Here is an 18,588-nt window from a genome sequence, read left to right as displayed (position 1 = left end):
GGACGAGTAACCAGCAGGTAGCCTAGTGGTTAGAGTGTTGGACGAGTAACCAGCAGGTAGCCTAGTGGTTAGAGTGTTGGACGAGTAACCAGCAGGGTAGCCTAGTGGTTAGAGTGTTGGACGAGTAACCAGAAGGTAGCCTAGTGGTTAGAGTGTTGGACGAGTAACCAGAAGGTAGCCTAGTGGTTAGAGTGTTGGACGAGTAACCAGCAGGTAGCCTAGTGGTTAGAGTGTTGGACGAGTAACCAGCAGGGTAGCCTAGTGGTTAGAGTGTTGGACGAGTAACCAGAAGGTAGCCTAGTGGTTAGAGTGTTGGACGAGTAACCAGAAGGTAGCCTAGTGGTTAGAGTGTTGGACGAGTAACCAGAAGGTAGCCTAGTGGTTAGAGTGTTGGACGAGTAACCAGCAGGTAGCCTAGTGGTTAGAGTGTTGGACGAGTAACCAGCAGGTAGCCTAGTGGTTAGAGTGTTGGACGAGTAACCAGAAGGTAGCCTAGTGGTTAGAGTGTTGGACGAGTAACCAGCAGGTAGCCTAGTGGTTAGAGTGTTGGACGAGTAACCAGCAGGTAGCCTAGTGGTTAGAGTGTTGGACGAGTAACCAGCAGGTAGCCTAGTGGTTAGAGTGTTGGACGAGTAACCAGAAGGTAGCCTAGTGGTTAGAGTGTTGGACGAGTAACCAGCAGGTAGCCTAGTGGTTAGAGTGTTGGACGAGTAACCAGCAGGTAGCCTAGTGGTTAGAGTGTTGGACGAGTAACCAGCAGGTAGCCTAGTGGTTAGAGTGTTGGACGAGTAACCAGCAGGTAGCCTAGTGGTTAGAGTGTTGGACGAGTAACCAGCAGGTAGCCTAGTGGTTAGAGTGTTGGACGAGTAACCAGCAGGTAGCCTAGTGGTTAGAGTGTTGGACGAGTAACCAGCAGGTAGCCTAGTGGTTAGAGTGTTGGACGAGTAACCAGCAGGTAGCCTAGTGGTTAGAGTGTTGGACGAGTAACCAGCAGGTAGCCTAGTGGTTAGAGTGTTGGACTAGTAACCAGCAGGTAGCCTAGTGGTTAGAGTGTTGGACGAGTAACCAGCAGGTAGCCTAGTGGTTAGAGTGTTGGACTAGTAACCAGCAGGTAGCCTAGTGGTTAGAGTGTTGGACGAGTAACCAGCAGGTAGCCTAGTGGTTAGAGTGTTGGACGAGTAACCAGCAGGTAGCCTAGTGGTTAGAGTGTTGGACGAGTAACCAGCAGGTAGCCTAGTGGTTAGAGTGTTGGACGAGTAACCAGCAGGTAGCCTAGTGGTTAGAGTGTTGGACGAGTAACCAGACGGTTGCAAGTTCAAATCCCCGAGCTGACAAGGTACAATTCTGTCGTTCTGCCCCTGAACAGGCAGTTAACCCACTGTTCCCAGGCCGTCATTGTAAATAAGAATTTGTTCTTAACTGACTTGCCTAGTTAAATACAATTTTTTTTAAAGGAATAGTTTCATATGTGCATTTTGCAACATTCATGCATAATACAAAATAAATTGATGGCATGCTCCGGAGTGGTGCAGCGGTCTAAGGGACTGCATCTCAGTGTAAGAGATGTCACTACAGTCCCTGGTTCGATTCCAGGCTGTATCACATTTGGCCGTGATTGGGAGTCCCATTAGGCGGCACACAATTGGCCCATTGTCATCTGGGTAGGTTTTGGCCGGGGTGTGACGTCATTGTAAATAACAATTTGTTCTTTAACTGACTTGCCTAGTTAAATTGAAAAAAATTAAAATAAATTCAAACTGTGCTTATCTATAAGGAATGTAACACTGAGTCAGCAGTGTTATCATACACAAACATTATGCTGCATTAACTTGGATTAGTAAATGCATGGGTGGATCTGAATGATCAATTGCCTTGAAGCCAGCCCCCTGTCTGCCCACTGCCAGCAATGGAAGAATGGGAACTTTACAATGGGGCTGGGACAGGCTCAACCCGGGGGTGTTGGCACCTACAGTCATTGGTTGGCACAAGACTCACAATCAATAGCCAATAGGACTGTGCATTCACGTGTCCTGAGATATTGAGACAGACCACTTTTAAAAAGCCAACTAACACTGTCTAATGAGTAACCACATCTAGACACCACCAGCCTAAAAAGAGACCCACAGAGCTGTTGTCATAAAGGTTGTTAAATCCCAGACATCTAGTGCCAGCAGACCGGGCAAGATTAAGTGCAGGAAAGCCGATAATATAACCTTAATAATAGGATGAAGTGTAAATTGTTTATCCCCAGGGCCCAGGCATGCATGGCAGTGTAACAGCTGAACTACCAGAGAAACAGTAGACAGGGATAAGGTTCTCTGCATGTGGGCACTGACAGGTTTTCCAGTTGGGATATATGCATGAATCAAGCATTAGTACTCTACTAAGCAATACGGTGCTTCCGTGAAACGGAATATTAGAGCTTCTATTAGAGCTCACAGATGTAGGATTTTAATTTGAGTCAGTTTGCTACAGCAGTAAAATTACAAAACTTTAGAAACCCTTTTAAAACCTTGAATACACTTCAACTTTGCAATTCCTGCTATGCATGAAAATGCTCAGCAACAGAAGAGTGATCAAATTAAGATCCTACATCTGTATAACTAAATAGATTTTAAAAAATTAAACGAGTCATACTTGGATAGTTTTTTCTCTCAATTCAAGCTCTTTCTAATCAGCTTTGCCACGCTATTTGATCATCTCTAATGACGGCCTTTATCCTTGTATTCATCATTAGAGAGAGAGAGAGAGAGAGAGAGAGAGAACTTGCTCTTTTTCCTGGGGCAGATACCTAACATGTTTATCTGTAATCCTGTTTTTGTGGCGTATCTGTGACCAATGTGTGACCTGGCTCTGACTCCTAAAGCAGCCGGTTCAATAGAGCGGTCCAACAGCCCACTCCTGTCAAGGTCGACGTCAAGTCTGACATTTCAAAGTGAAATCTCAAACTTTAGAGGCCTTTTTTTAAACCTTGAATACACTACAAGTTTGCATATCCTGCCGAGCAGGAAATTATTTCAGCAGAAAAAGAGTGATCAAATTAAGATTCTACATATGTATGTGACATGACAATAGGTATTTCATTTGTTTAGTGTTGATGTCTCGATGAGGGATATTGATTACAATGTGTGCCAATAAACAATAGCCTACAGTAAGGAATGTAAGTGTACAAATACAATAGCACAGTTATGAAATGCAACCAGCTGAAGGAGCTACACTGCAAACGAGTTTGTGTGCAGTTGAGAGAGACAATCCAATGTAGATTTGACCACAGATAAGAAATTGGAAACAGAGGCCATTAGTTGGATTGATTCATTGCCAGTTAGCCTTTAGCCAGCCAAGCAGTCAAGCAGCATTAGAACAGAGGGTCTGTTAGCTACGCCTGCTGTTGGCAGGGTCGGTCTTTCTGTAGGTCATCCTGGTCAGTTATCAGAACAGCCAAACTCTCCCATTTCCTCTCTGCGGCTTGGCAGGTGGCATCAGCAGGAAAATAGTGTTTTCTTTCCATGGCCAAGTGAACTTTCACTAAATCCCCCTCAGACTCATTATTTTCCAGCAAAGCCCTGTCCCAGCATAGATTTCATGATAACAGAATTTGGTCGCAGTTGGATTGCACTAATCTCTTATAAAATATAATCTAACGTTCTCCCTTGATCCCGAAATACTGTACAAAGTACTCACTGGATTAAATTGAGGGTTTATTATGCATCATTGAAATTACTTGAAAAAATGTATAGGTTAACAAAGTACATATTTTGTCATTCTTGTACGTAAAGTGTACTGGTTATATTGCTGCATAGGGATTTCAGATTACCACATATAAATTGATGGGCAATTTAGCCACTAAAAAACAATGGTAAAAGAGGGACACCTAGTGGCTGACATGTAAACTGCATGACAATGACAATCCCTGACAAATTGACTATTTAAACTGATGATAAATCATGCACTCTGCACACACACACACTGCTATAATACTAATCTATATTAGTACCAAACAAAACGTTACCGATGTAGACTGCCAAAGTCGATACTCACTATCCCGCCTGTACCTTTCCTTGTTGACCTCTTTCAACATCTAGGCTACAATCAACGTAAACAAATCATTCACACACTGACAAGGTTTCCATGGGGATACAGGTGATCTAAGAGTGGTTCCAGAGAAAAGTCAGGCATTCCTCTGTTCCCCCGGGAGATAGTTAGTTACTAATTAATCAAGAAAACCCCAGGCTCCAACAAGTCTCCAGTTTACACTTATAAAATAAGCAAGTAATAAGGAAGTACACAGATAAACTCTGATCTAAAACTACAGGCAATGTTTTGTTACAATAGTACTGCTTTGAAGCTAGACAGGCAACTCAGATTGCAAACACTGCTATATTTCACTTGTGTTTATCTTATCTTAAGTAGTAAAAGACATTTGGTGGGGCATTGGGACACCGGGATATTCTCGTTCCTCTGTTAGCACTGGTATAACTCTCATACTGTGGAACAAACTGAGAATGTTATTGGTAATACACTTTTGAAAAAGAGGAGCTTCACTCAACACAAAAATAGCTTTCATTGAAATGTGTGAGAGCCAGACATGAATTCTACGAACTGAAAAACAATAAAGCCTGATATTCCAACTGCATTCTGCAACTGGAATGTTTGATGAAAAAGGCAACACTTCTTAGGATTGATCTAACTCATAAATAATGTTTTCTTGACAATCGAGGTGGTAAACCTTGGTATTTGGTATCAGCACTGAAGTTGACACACCAGCTTTCCTAATCACAACATTCGCAGCTTCAGAATGAGTCCCGTCAAAAGAATGAAGATCACAGACAATCCATTCAGCACATGATCACAACATTTTGCCGTGTCGTTTCACTCACTGCCTCCCTCAATCACTGTGTTATTCTACACACTGTGATGTCACACTTTCATAATTCAACCATAATGGAATTTTCTGAGTGCAGAACAGCAAAGTGACATCAGCTTTTGAACTACGCCCTGCCTCGAGGCTGAGTCAACATTTTGCTCCCAAACATGTCAACACACTGACACCGAAACACATACAGCACACAGACACCACTTGTTTCTGTGTAGGAAAATATGCAAACCTGAAGATAACGTAAGCAGTAACCTCTTTCTTTACCTGCCACATGGTTAAAATCCCATTATCCACAAACAGGGGGAAAATAAGAAATGTCTCACAGTTGACGAGTCTGGTAACACTACACTATAATAGGCCAATCCACTGCAACGCTCTGCAATAACAGGCTGACTCATCTGTTTTTACCTCCAGTACCAGTTTTGACTCGTCTGTTTTTTACCTCCAGTACCAGTATTGACTCTTCTGTGAGTTTCTGGCCCTCTAGGAGGGTTGAAACTGTCTGCCGTGGGCTGCAAACTAACCAATCACACAGAGGGGGAGGGACCTCTGAGATGGTGGGTGGGTTTGCTCAGGGATTGTGAGCTGAGAAGCTTTGCTGTGTTCAGAAAGAATTTCCCAAAAACGGCACATATGGTGTTACTGGAGAATGTTTATATAGTCCAATAACCATCAATCATAATGTATGTGGATGCAGTGACTAGTCGTTGACATATAGAAACACAGCAGGAAGAGCCACACTATCAATCCAGTATATCACACAATGATTAGTATACACCACAACACACCAATGTTGATGAAAAACACATAACACTATCACAATGTGAGGTGGAGGGTCTTATCCCAGTCCAATGTGAGGTGGGGGGGTCTTATCCCAGTCCAATGTGAGGTGGGGGGGTCTTATCCCAGTCCAATGTGAGGTGGGGGGGATCTTATCCCAGTCCAATGTGAGGTGGGGGGGTCTTATCCCAGTCCAATGTGAGGTGGGGGGGTCTTATCCCAGTCCAATGTGAGGTGGGGGGGTCTTATCCCAGTCAAATGTGAGGTGGGGGGTCTCATCCCAGTCCAATGTGAGGTGGGGGGGTCTCATCCCAGTCCAATGTGAGGTGGGGGGTCTTATCCCAGTCCAATGTGAGGTGGGGGGGTCTTATCCCAGTCCAATATGAGGTTAGGTGGTCTCATCCCAGTCCAATGTGAGGTGGGGGGGTCTTATCCCAGTCCAATGTGAGGTGGGGGGGGGGGGTCTCATCCCAGTCCAATGTGAGGTGGGGGGGATCTCGTCCCAGTCCAATGTGAGGTAGGGGGGGGGGGGTCTCATCCCAGTCCAATGTGAGATGGGGGGGGTCTCATCCCAGTCCAATGTGAGGTGGGGGGATCTCATCCCAGTCCAATATGAGGTGGGGGGGTATCATCCCAGTCCAATATGAGGTGGGGGGGTCTCATCCCAGTCCAATGTGAGGTGGGGGTGTCTCATCCCAGTCCAATGTCAGGTGTGGGGGGGTCTCATCCCAGTCCAATGTGAGGTGGGGGGGGGGGGTCTCATCCCAGTCCAATGTGAGGTGGGTGGTCTCATCCCAGTCCAATGTGAGGTTGGGGGGTCTCATCCCAGTCCAATGTGAGATGGGGGGTCTCATCCCAGTCCAATATGAGGTGGTGGGGTATCATCCCAGTCCAATGTGAGGTGGGGGGGTCTTATCCCAGTCCAATGTGAGGTGGGGGGGGGGGGTCTCATCCCAGTCCAATGTGAGGTGGGGGGGTCTTATCCCAGTCCAATGTGAGGTGGGGGGGGGGGGGTCTCATCCCAGTCCAATGTGAGGTGGGGGGGATCTCGTCCCAGTCCAATGTGAGGTAGGGGGGGGGGGGGTCTCATCCCAGTCCAATGTGAGATGGGGGGGGGTCTCATCCCAGTCCAATGTGAGGTGGGGGGATCTCATCCCAGTCCAATATGAGGTGGGGGGGTATCATCCCAGTCCAATATGAGGTGGGGGGGTCTCATCCCAGTCCAATGTGAGGTGGGGGTGTCTCATCCCAGTCCAATGTCAGGTGTGGGGGGGTCTCATCCCAGTCCAATGTGAGGTGGGGGGGGGGGTCTCATCCCAGTCCAATGTGAGGTGGGTGGTCTCATCCCAGTCCAATGTGAGGTTGGGGGGTCTCATCCCAGTCCAATGTGAGATGGGGGGTCTCATCCCAGTCCAATATGAGGTGGTGGGGTATCATCCCAGTCCAATGTGAGGTGGGGGGGTCTTATCCCAGTCCAATGTGAGGTGGGAGGGTCTTATCCCAGTCCAATGTGAGGTGGGGGGGTCTTATCCCAGTCAAATGTGAGGTGGGGGGGTCTCATCCCAGTCCAATGTGAGGTGGGGGGGTCTCATCCCAGTCCAATGTGAGGTGGGGGGGTCTTATCCCAGTCCAATGTGAGGTGGGGGGGTCTTATCCCAGTCCAATATGAGGTGAGGTGGTCTCATCCCAGTCCAATGTGAGGTTGGGGGGTCTCATCCCAGTCCAATGTGAGATGGGGGGTCTCATCCCAGTCCAATATGAGGTGGTGGGGTATCATCCCAGTCCAATGTGAGGTGGGGGGGTCTTATCCCAGTCCAATGTGAGGTGGGAGGGTCTTATCTCAGTCCAATGTGAGGTGGGGGGGTCTTATCCCAGTCAAATGTGAGGTGGGGGGGTCTCATCCCAGTCCAATGTGAGGTGGGGGGGTCTCATCCCAGTCCAATGTGAGGTGGGGGGGTCTTATCCCAGTCCAATGTGAGGTGGGGGGGTCTTATCCCAGTCCAATATGAGGTGAGGTGGTCTCATCCCAGTCCAATGTGAGGTGGGGGGGTCTTATCCCAGTCCAATGTGAGGTGGGGGGGGGGGGTCTCATCCCAGTCTAATGTGAGGTGGGGGGGATCTCGTCCCAGTCCAATGTGAGGTAGGGGGGGGGTCTCATCCCAGTCCAATGTGAGATGGGGGGGTCTCATCCCAGTCCAATGTGAGGTGGGGGGATCTTATCCCAGTCCAATATGAGGTGGGGGGGTATCATCCCAGTCCAATATGAGGTGGGGGGGTCTCATCCCAGTCCAATGTGAGGTGGGGGTGTCTTATCCCAGTCCAATGTCAGGTGTGGGGGGGTCTCATCCCAGTCCAATGTGAGGTGGGGGGGGGGGTCTCATCCCAGTCCAATGTGAGGTGGGTGGTCTCATCCCAGTCCAATGTGAGGTTGGGGGGTCTCATCCCAGTCCAATGTGAGATGGGGGGTCTCATCCCAGTCCAATATGAGGTGGTGGGGTATCATCCCAGTCCAATGTGAGGTGGGGGGGTCTCATCCCAGTCCAATGTGAGGTGGGGGTGTCTCATCCCAGTCCAATGTGAGGTGGGGGGGGGGTGTCTCGTCCCAGTCCAATGTGAGGTGGGGGGGGGGATCTCATCCCAGTCCAATGTGAGATGGGGGGATTTCATCCCAGTCCAATGTGAGGTGGGGGGGGGGTCCCTTACCAGTCCAATGTGAGATGGGGGGGTCTCATCACAGTCCAATGTGAGGTGGGGGGAGTCTCATCCCAGTCCAATGTGAGGTGGGGGTGTCTCATCCCAGTCCAATGTCAGGTGTGGGGGGGTCTCATCCCAGTCCAATGTGAGGTGGGGGAGGGGTCTCATCCCAGTCCAATGTGAGGTGGGTGGTCTCATCCAAGTCCAATGTGAGAAGGGGGGCCTCATCCCAGTCCAATGTGAGATGGGGGGGTCTCATCCCAGTCCAATGTGAGGTGGGTGGGGGTCTCATCCCAGTCCAATGTGAGGTGGGGGGGGGTCTCATCCCAGTCCAATGTGAGGTGGGGGGGTCCCATCCCAGTCCAATGTGAGGTGTGGGGAGGTCTCATCCCATTCCAATGTGAGGTGGGGGGGTCTTATCCCAGTCCAATGTGAGGTGGGGGGGTCTTATCCCAGTCCAATATGAGGTGAGGTTGTCTCATCCCAGTCCAATGTGAGGTGGGGGGGTCTTATCCCAGTCCAATGTGAGGTGGGGGGGGGGGTCTCATCCCAGTCCAATGTGAGGTGGGGGGGATCTCGTCCCAGTCCAATGTGAGGTAGGGGGGGGGGGGGTCTCATCCCAGTCCAATGTGAGATGGGGGGGGTCTCATCCCAGTCCAATGTGAGGTGGGGGGATCTCATCCCAGTCCAATATGAGGTGGGGGAGTATCATCCCAGTCCAATATGAGGTGGGGGGGTCTCATCCCAGTCCAATGTGAGGTGGGGGTGTCTCATCCCAGTCCAATGTCAGGTGTGGGGGGGTCTCATCCCAGTCCAATGTGAGGTGGGGGGGGGGTCTCATCCCAGTCCAATGTGAGGTGGGTGGTCTCATCCCAGTCCAATGTGAGGTTGGGGGGTCTCATCCCAGTCCAATGTGAGATGGGGGGTCTCATCCCAGTCCAATGTGAGGTGGTGGGGTATCATCCCAGTCCAATGTGAGGTGGGGGGGTCTTATCCCAGTCCAATGTGAGGTGGGAGGGTCTTATCCCAGTCCAATGTGAGGTGGGGGGGTCTTATCCCAGTCAAATGTGAGGTGGGGGGGTCTCATCCCAGTCCAATGTGAGGTGGGGGGGTCTCATCCCAGTCCAATGTGAGGTGGGGGGGTCTTATCCCAGTCCAATGTGAGGTGGGGGGGTCTCATCCCAGTCCAATGTGAGGTGGGGGGTCTCATCCCAGTCCAATGTGAGGTGGGGGTGTCTCATCCCAGTCCAATGTGAGGTGGGGGGGGGGTCTCATCCCAGTCCAATGTGAGGTGGGATGGGTCTCATCCCAGTCCAATTTGAGGTGGGGGGGGGTCCCTTCCCAGTCCATTTTGAGATGGGGGGGTCTCATCACAGTCCAATGTGAGGTGGGGGGGGGGTCTCATCCCAGTCCAATATGAGGTGGGGTGTTCTCATCCCAGTCCAATGTGAGGTGGGGGGGGGTCTCAACCCAGTCCAATGTGAGGTGGTGGGGTCTCATCCCAGTCCAATGTGAGGTGGGGGGGGGATCTCGTCCCAGTCCAATGTGAAGTGGGGGGGGGGGTCTCATCCCAGTCCAACGTGAGGTGGGGGGTTCACATCCCATTCCATTGTGAGGTGGGGGGATTTCATCCCAGTCCAATGTGAGGTGGGGGGTCTCGTCCCAGTCCAATGTGAGGTGGGGGGGTCTCATCCCAGTCCAATGTGAGGTGTGGGGGGGTCTCATCCCAGTCCAATGTGAGGTGGGGGGGTCTCATCCCAGTCCAATGTGATGTGGGGGGGGGGGGGGGGGGTTCATCCAAGTCCAATGTGAGATGGGGGGGTCTCATCACAGTCCAATGTGAGGTGGGGGGGTCTCATCCCAGTCCAATGTGAGGTGGGGGTGTCTCATCCCAGTCCAATGTGAGGTGGGGGGGGTCTCGTCCCAGTCCAATGTGAGGTGGGGGGGGGGGTGGGGTCTTATCCCAGTCCAATGTGATGTGGGGGGATCTCATCCCAGTCCAATGTGAGGTGGGGGGATTTCATCCCAGTCCAATGTGAGGTGGTGGGGTCTCATCCCAGTCCAATGTGAGGTGGGGGGGGGTCCCTTCCCAGTCCAATGTGAGATGGGGGGGTCTCAACACAGTCCAAAGTGAGGTGGGGGGGGTCTCATCCCAGTCCAATGTGAGGTGGGGGGGTCTCATCCCAGTCCAATGTGAGGTGCGGGAGTCTCATCCCAGTCCAATGTGAGGTGGGGGGAGTCTCATCCCAGTCCAATGTGAGGTGCGGGGGTCTCATCCCAGTCCAATGTGAGGTGGGGGGGGTCTCATCCCAGTCCAATGTGAGGTGGGGGGGTCTCCTCCCAGTCCAATGTGAGATGGGGGGGTCTCATCCCAGTCCAATGTGAGGCGGGGGGGTCTCATCCCAGTCCAATATGAGGTGGGGGTCTCATCCCAGTCCAATGTGAGGTGGGGGGGTCTCGTCCCAGTCCAATGTGAGGTGAGGCAGTCTCGTCCCAGTCCAATGTGCGGTGGGGGGTCTCGTCCCAGTCCAATGTGCGGTGGGGGGTCTCATCCCAGTCCAATGTGAGGTGGGCGGTGGGCGGTCTCGTCCCAGTCCAATGTGAGGTGAGGCGGTCTCGTCCCTGTCCAATCTGAGGTGAGGCGGTCTCGTCCCAGTCCAATGTGAGGTGAGGCGGTCACGTCCCAGTCCAATGTGAGGTGAGGCGGTCTCGTTCCTGTCCAATGTGAGGTGGGGGGGTCTCGTCCCAGTCCAATGGCATCATGATCGTAATGCTGAGGCGATGGTAAAGCCAAACACTGGGAAGCTTTATCTTGACTTTCATTGAACTTCACATGCCACGTTTCAGTTTCTCGCACTGAACACACCCTCATTTTATCTTCCCATATAAACACACTGAGTGGACATGGGGACACAGCAGAATGTCTCTGTTGTTTAAACAGTTGAGTGAGACGGTGCTGAAAGTCTCCTCAGTTTGTTGGCACCAGTTCCACCGCTCTCTCTGTGGTCATGTGGAAAAATGCACCCTCTTCTAAACATCTGCAGCTACTAGATGTGTTTGGCAGCCGCCCGCTGATGCAATCACATCGTATAGCATCTGATCAATGCTAAACCCTGGCCTCCATCCCACCTCCATAGCCAAAGGGCTGATGTATATCCCGTAGCTCAGCTCACACGTTCCACTACCTCGGATGACCTTTTATCAATGGATCACTGAGATTCTCTCCCAAAATGGCACCCTATTCCCTATTTAGTGCACTACTTTTCACCAAGGGCCCATAGAGCTCTGGTCAAAAGTAGTGCACTATATAGGGAATAGAATGCCATTTGAGATGCAAAATATGACTATTGATATCTCGTAATAAGTTAGTTTACAGCGCTAAGGCCCCAGAACAGCATGCTGGCTACAGAGCTCTGGCAGTAATCCATTCAGATTGGTCATTACCCACAGCAGAACCCCTGCCGAGAGAACACTTATGTTCATGTTTTCTTTTTCACTTCAGAAAGCTATGAAAATGTAATCCAGTTTTCTATGGGTTGAGAAAAGATGAATGAATAAAAATACTTCAGTGGCCCACTAGACTAGAGCAACTACCCACTGGGCACCCTCTGATTGAATCACTGTTGTTTCCATGTCATTTCAATTCAATTACGTTGAACCAACTTGGAAAAGACGATGAATTGACCTCTGCCCAGTCAGTAGGGTTACAATGATGACATCACATTTATTTTTTGAAGTAGGGGCATGGATCAGAAAATCAGTCAGTGTATGGTGTGCCCACCATTTGCCTCATGCAGCTTGACACATCTCCTTCGCATAGAGTTGATCAGGCTGTTGATTGTGGCCTGTGGAATGTTGTCCAATTAATTTTTTACTGGCTGTGCTAAGTTGCTGGATATTGGTGGGAACTGGAACATGCTGTTGTAAACGTCGATCCAGAGCATCCCAAACGTGCTCAACGGGTGACATGTCTGGTGAGTATGCAGGCCATGGAAGTATTGGGACATTTTCAGCTTTCAGGAATTGTGTACAGATCCTTGCGTCATGGGGCCGTGCATTATCATGCTGAAACATGAGGTGATGGCAGTGGGATGATGAATAGCACAACAATGGGCCTCAGGATCTCATCAAGGAATCTCTGTGCCTTCAAGATAAAATGATATTTCTTGTTCTAGCCGTAGCTTCTGCCTGCTCATACTATACACACCGCCACCATGGGACACTCTGTTCACAATGTTGACATCAGCAAACCGCTCGCCCACACAACACCATACACATTGTCTGCCATCTGCCCGGTACAGTTGAAACCGGGATTCATCCGTGAAGAGCACACTTCTCCATCGTGCCAGTGACCATCAAAGGTGAGCATTTGCCCACTGAAGTCAGTTATGACGCCGAAGTCAGGTCAAGACCCTGGTGAGGATGATGAGCACGCAGATGAGCTTCCATGAGACGGTTTCTGACAGTTTGTGCAGAAGTACTTTGATTGTGTAAACCCACAAATTCATCAGCTGTCCGGGTGGCTCGTCTCGGACCATCCTGCAGGTGAAGAAGCCGGATGTGGAAGTCCTGGGCTGGCGTGATCACATGTGGTCTGCGGTTGTGAGGCCGGTTGGACGTACTGCCAAATTCTCTAAAACGACATTGGAGGCGGCTTATGGTACATAAATTAACATTAAAGTATCTGGCAACAGTTCTGGTGGAAATTCCTGCTGTCAGTGTGCCAATTGCACGCTCCCTCAAAACTTGAGACATCTGTGACATTGTGTTGTGTGACAAAACTGCAAATTTTAGAGTGGACTTTGTATTGTCCCCTGCACAAGGTGCACCTGTGTAATGATCATGCTGTTTTATCAGCTTCTTGATATGCCACACCTGTCAGATGGATGGATTCTCACTAACAGGGATGTAAACAAATTTGTGCACACAATTTGAAAGAAATAAGCTTTTTGTGAAAATTGGCGTATGTTTACTGTCATTTAAGGTGATGACGATTATCAATTAACTATGTTTAATTATTATGATGATTAAATTAATCCTGTAACAATGAACTCATTAGCAATCATGGGGAACCACGGAAAAAGTTTATTTAACGAGTTACCGTTTTCTGAATGAACTCTTAAAGATATAAAGATGACTTACATTTCAGTCATAAATCAGTCATTAATTAATTTACCTTTAGTCTCATTCTGGATGTTGCAAAATCCTTGCATATCTGCACAACCCCAGCATAAGTGATGAATCAGTGATATACACATTGGCTTAATGTTTTGTTTACTAACTAACTAAATAATCACACAGAATTACATAAACGCACAAACAGAATAGCTTACACATTGATTACTACATAATGCAATGAAAAGTCCCTAGTGGACTAAACCAATATGACGGCTTGTTACACAAAATGGCAGATTCAAAAGAGAGGGAAAGGGAGGGGCATGTAAGAAAGAGCTGGAGAAAAAGGGAAAGGACTTCACTAACGTACATACAGCCGAGAACTATGCTCAGGGAAATGTGAATACTTTGCACATGAACGGCCGCTCATTCGAAAGAATTGCAATGTACACATTTACGTGTGTATGTCTTTGTTGTCTCTCTGTTGAAATCGCCGGTCTGTCTGGGGAGTAATTTGACTGAAAGTCTCTGGTTTGTTCACCAGGGATCAAAGTCTTTCGTAATTGTAGCTCTGTTATTATGTATACATCAGACGTACCAATGGTCGTTTGATAGGGAAATGTTCTATATAAATGGATCTTTCAGAGTACCACCCGGTGGTTCACGGTTGCGTTTACTAGACTAAAGTACTTAAACAGCTGCATACGGAATGTTCCTGTACAGTCTTCATCTTTCTCACTCAAGAAAGTTTTAGAGTTTCTAACCATTTTGTACCTTTCATCTAATGCTGTCTATGTACTGGTCTTGTAGAGTCTAATCATTTGTGAGTTTTAAACCATTTCTCAGCCATGTAACCACTGCTTTTTGCTATCTGGTCTATAGAGATTTTCTTCTTCTCTGTTGAAAGTTTTTCAGAGCATCTAACCATTTCGTACCTTCCACCTCACGCTGTCTGTCCCACTGGTCTGATGTAAATTTCATCACGGGTCCTTTTATGCACTCTGAAATAAAGGGGCGTTCCCTGATGATGACATAATGACTCTGCTCACGGGGGTGTGGTCATGGACTGGTTAAGACTTCATATGAAAAACAATTCTCTCATTTAGAAGGCTAACACCACATTACATCTTCTCACAAATAGTTTCATATTTAATCGTATAAGTTCCACAACATCTAGATGTGAATCTGATCACTGGGAAATATACACATTCAGAGATACAGTTATGTTGTTCTCTGTCCTTAGTTACATCACAAATTAGTAATGAATTCAACATGCTTGTTCTTTAAGTACCCTTTCAACCATATGGATTACGGAAATATTGTTTCATTATCCAACCTTGGATGTCACAAACCTCTCTCTGTTGCAACGAAGGGATTTTTTAAAACTTCCCCTTCATTGTGTGAGAGAGAGTTCCTGCAGCAATTTAGACAGTCATAAAACGTCCAACTTCACCCCTCTCTCCCACTGTGGGAGAGAGAGAGAGAGAGAGAGAGAGAGAGAGAGAGAGAGAGAGAGAGAGAGAGAGAGAGAGAGAGAGAGAGAGAGAGTGAGATCTGGTGCCTATGATCATCACCCAATAGGGCAAGTCATGTCAGAATGGAACATTTCTGCGATTTTTATTTCAGCTCATGGAACATGGGACCAACACTTTTTGTTCAGTGTAGTTCATTTTGCGAACTCATAAAAACAGAAGCTTCCCAGATAAATAGTGGGTGAGTGGATAGTGCACTGCAACTGCATGGCATCTGTCATGGAAATCTGCCTCAATATGATGTTGATGGCGTACAGTAATCCTCTTAAACGTTAAGTACACTATTTGGGTGACTTTGAGCGATTCTGGACCAGTTCTGACCAACATTTTTCTGTACAGAGCGCTCTGTGAATTGTTCTATGACATCTCTGGTTGTCCTGCTCCGCTCTCATCTGAGACACAGGTTGCGTTCCTCTGCCCAGATCTTACCATGCCAGGATAGGTATTTTCCGCATCATCTAACCACATCATATGTTACAGCAATCTGTCAGCCGATGACACAGTCGATGACGTGGCACGCAACCATTGGTTGATGCACGCAATGTCTGAGCAGGGGAACCCGACCGCAGTATGTGAAATCTGACATCTCATTTGAGTAGGTAGTGACATGTCACATTTTCTGGCCTATCCAGACAAAGGATGTAACTCCATTGGCTGTGAACCTCACAGATCCATTTACAATATGGCATACGAAGTGTGAGACTCTAGAGCAGGGGTACTCAACTCTTTCCCTACGAGGTCTGGAGCCTGCTGGTTTTCTGTGCTACCCTATAATTAATCGCACACACCTGGTGTCCCAGGTTCTAAATCAGTTCCTGATTAGATTGGAACATTGAAAAAATGCAGTGGAACTGGCTTCGAGGTCCAGAGTTGAGTTTGAGGGCTCTAGCAGTTACAGCAAACATCATCTCGCTGTGATGTTCTCAGATGGATTTAGAATTGAAACAAGACTACGTTCTCTTGGTCACAGAGGGACAAAATCAATGTGTGCTTAAAGCTGAAGTTGTAACGAGCCAGCGGACATTTGAATGGTTCCAATTGTCATTAAGTAAGCGATGACAGACATGGCAGCTCTACTTCTAGCTCCATGGCAACTGTATTTAGTTTTTTTGTGTGTGTTATTTCTTACATTATTAGCCCAGAACGTTTTTTGTGTTATTACATAAAGCCGGGGCACAACTTTTGGATATCAGAGCGGCGGTAACTCACCAGCATGACGATCAGGAATACGACTTTCCAGAATTGTTCGTGCCCCCCAGAGCAATTGAACTGAAGTTCCAGAGGCTGATCCAAGATGCCGTCGGGGTAGAAGAGGTATTTGGAGTGGACTTCTAGTCTGGCTCAGGAGGCATGCACACCATCCACCATCCGCTTACGAGTATATTACTCGCTCTTGTTCAGTCGCTGGACAATAAAGTAGATGAGCTCAGGCAAGGTTCTCCTTCCAGAGAGACATCAGGGATTGTAACATACTCTGTTTCACAGAAACATGGCTCTCTCGGGATATACTGTCCCCGTCCATACAGCTAGCTGGGTTCTCAGTTCATCGCACAGACAGGAATAAAAACTCTCAGTGAAGAAGAAAGGCAGGGGAGTGTATGTTTCATGATTAACTACTCATGGTGTGATTGTGATAACATAGTCCTTTTTCTCACTCGATCTAGAATACCTCACAATCAAATGCCAACCATATTACCTCCCAAGAGAATTCTCTTCGGCTATAGTCACAGCCCTCAAACCGATACCACGACAGCCCTCAAGTAACTACACTGGACTTTATGCAAACTGGAAATCACATATCCTGAGGTCGCCTATATTGTAGCTGGGTATTTTAACTAAGCAGATTTGAGGAAAACTCTATCGAAGTTCTGGAAAAACACTCTACTGAAAATTCCCCTTTCGAGATGCCTACAAGCCGTCCCCCGCACTCCCTTCGGCAAATCAGATCACGACTCCATCTTCTTCTTCAGTGGGGTTTATCTGCGGTTGGCATCCAATGTCATGGTGCATTACCATTCTGGAGTGTGGGCCAGAGACAGGGAGAATCTAAATCCTACCTGCCAGCCCAGTTGCTCTTTAAAAAGATAACAAAATATTTGAGACTATGTCTAATGACGTTCTACTCAATATGCTCTTTAAACAAATTTCCTGAATCCCCTTCTCCCTCATACTAGATCTCAGCCTCTCTCTTTCCCCCTGATACTGCCCACACTGTAGCAATACATGCTCAACTGTCTCAGTTTCCTGGCAATAATCACACGGTCCTGTTGGATGCTTTCCTATCACACTTAAGGTTTTGTTCAACTGTCCCACCCTTAATCTTGTCCCTCCCTGCTGTCATCTTCTCCCTGACATTCCTCTCTACTTTAAACATATGCCTGCCCTTAGTATGTCTATTCCATTGCACCTACCATCTCTGCACCACTACTGTTCATATCATGCTTTTTGCCTCTGCCTTGTTCATGGAAACTACAACCTTAACATCCCCAGTACTAAGTGCTTGTTTAGCCAATACATCAACTGGCTCCTTCCCCTCCACCCCCACATGGGCTGGGACCTAAGTAAATCTTATCTGTATACTCATTACTCTAATCCTGCAATGGGTTTGTAGCACCTCATAAAACATGTCTTGTTTGCTATGTGAGCTAAAGTACTAGAGACTCATCAACACTTCACGTGAATCAGAGCAATTAACTACTCTGTCTGGCTTGACTTCCTCCACCCACTACAAGGCCAACAGTATGGCCATCAGCTCCGCCATATATACAGCCAGATGATCTGTAATACTTTTCCTGACTCTCACCCCATATTCCTGCACTACAAATGTTGACCACGTACATCCTGTCCTTGGATCTCTTGAATCTATGTAAATGTCCACAATAAATGGCCACAATATCCAGACGTCTAACAAGCAAATCAAATCAGATCAACACCCTCCCTATCTTTCTGTAGTGTCTCCAACATTTCTAGTGGATTTACAGGAATAGCTACCGTTGGACCAAACTCCCACCCACACAGAGGTGCAAAAGCGCCTCTTCAACCTCAGGAGGCTGAAGAAATTTGGCTTGGCCCCTAAGACTCTCACAAACTTTTACGGATGCACAATTGAGAGCATCTTCTCCAGAGGGTGGTGGGGTCTGTACAACGCATCACTGGTAGGCCTACTACTGTTGTGTCGTCTGCAAACCCAGTCATGGGTGAACGGGGAGTACAGGAGGGGGCTGAGTACACACCCTTGTAGGGCCCCTGTGTTGAGGATCAGTGAGGTGGAGGTGTTGTTTTCTATCTCAAGGCCATCAGACTGTTAAATAGCCATCACTAGTCGGCTACCACCCGGTTACTAAACCCTGCACCTTTGATTATTATTTTACTTTTAGATGTGTGTATTGTTGTGAATTGTTAGATATTACTGCACTGTTGGAGCTAGAAACACAAGCATTTAGTTAGATATTACTGCACTGTTGGAGCTAGAAACACAAGCATTTAGTTAGATATTACTGCACTGTTGGAGCTAGAAACACAAGCATTTAGTTAGATATTACTGCACTGTTGGAGCTAGAAACACAAGCATTTAGTTAGATATTACTGCAC

At 47.8% G+C, this 18,588-nt stretch overlaps 1 protein-coding gene across 2 annotated transcripts in view; it reads right to left on the bottom strand.

Annotated features, from left to right (window-relative positions):
- The window catches only part of LOC109870914 (E3 ubiquitin-protein ligase Midline-1), a 44,542-nt gene extending 39,197 nt beyond the window's left edge, over positions 1-5,345 (bottom strand). Inside the window, exon 1 of one of the 2 annotated variants that reach the window (XM_020461620.2) lies at positions 5,141-5,345. The gene's annotated coding sequence lies outside the window, so the exon portion shown is untranslated. The remainder of the gene's footprint in view (positions 1-5,140) is intronic. The other variant, XM_031801116.1, reaches the window with a different exon arrangement.
- Between the last annotated feature and the right edge of the window lie 13,243 nt (positions 5,346-18,588).

This window comes from Oncorhynchus kisutch, linkage group LG2 (genome assembly GCF_002021735.2).
Source record: "Oncorhynchus kisutch isolate 150728-3 linkage group LG2, Okis_V2, whole genome shotgun sequence".
Taxonomy (NCBI): domain Eukaryota; kingdom Metazoa; phylum Chordata; class Actinopteri; order Salmoniformes; family Salmonidae; genus Oncorhynchus; species Oncorhynchus kisutch.
Note: the sequence above shows the minus strand (reverse complement) of the source record. Positions and strands in the feature narration are given on the sequence as shown.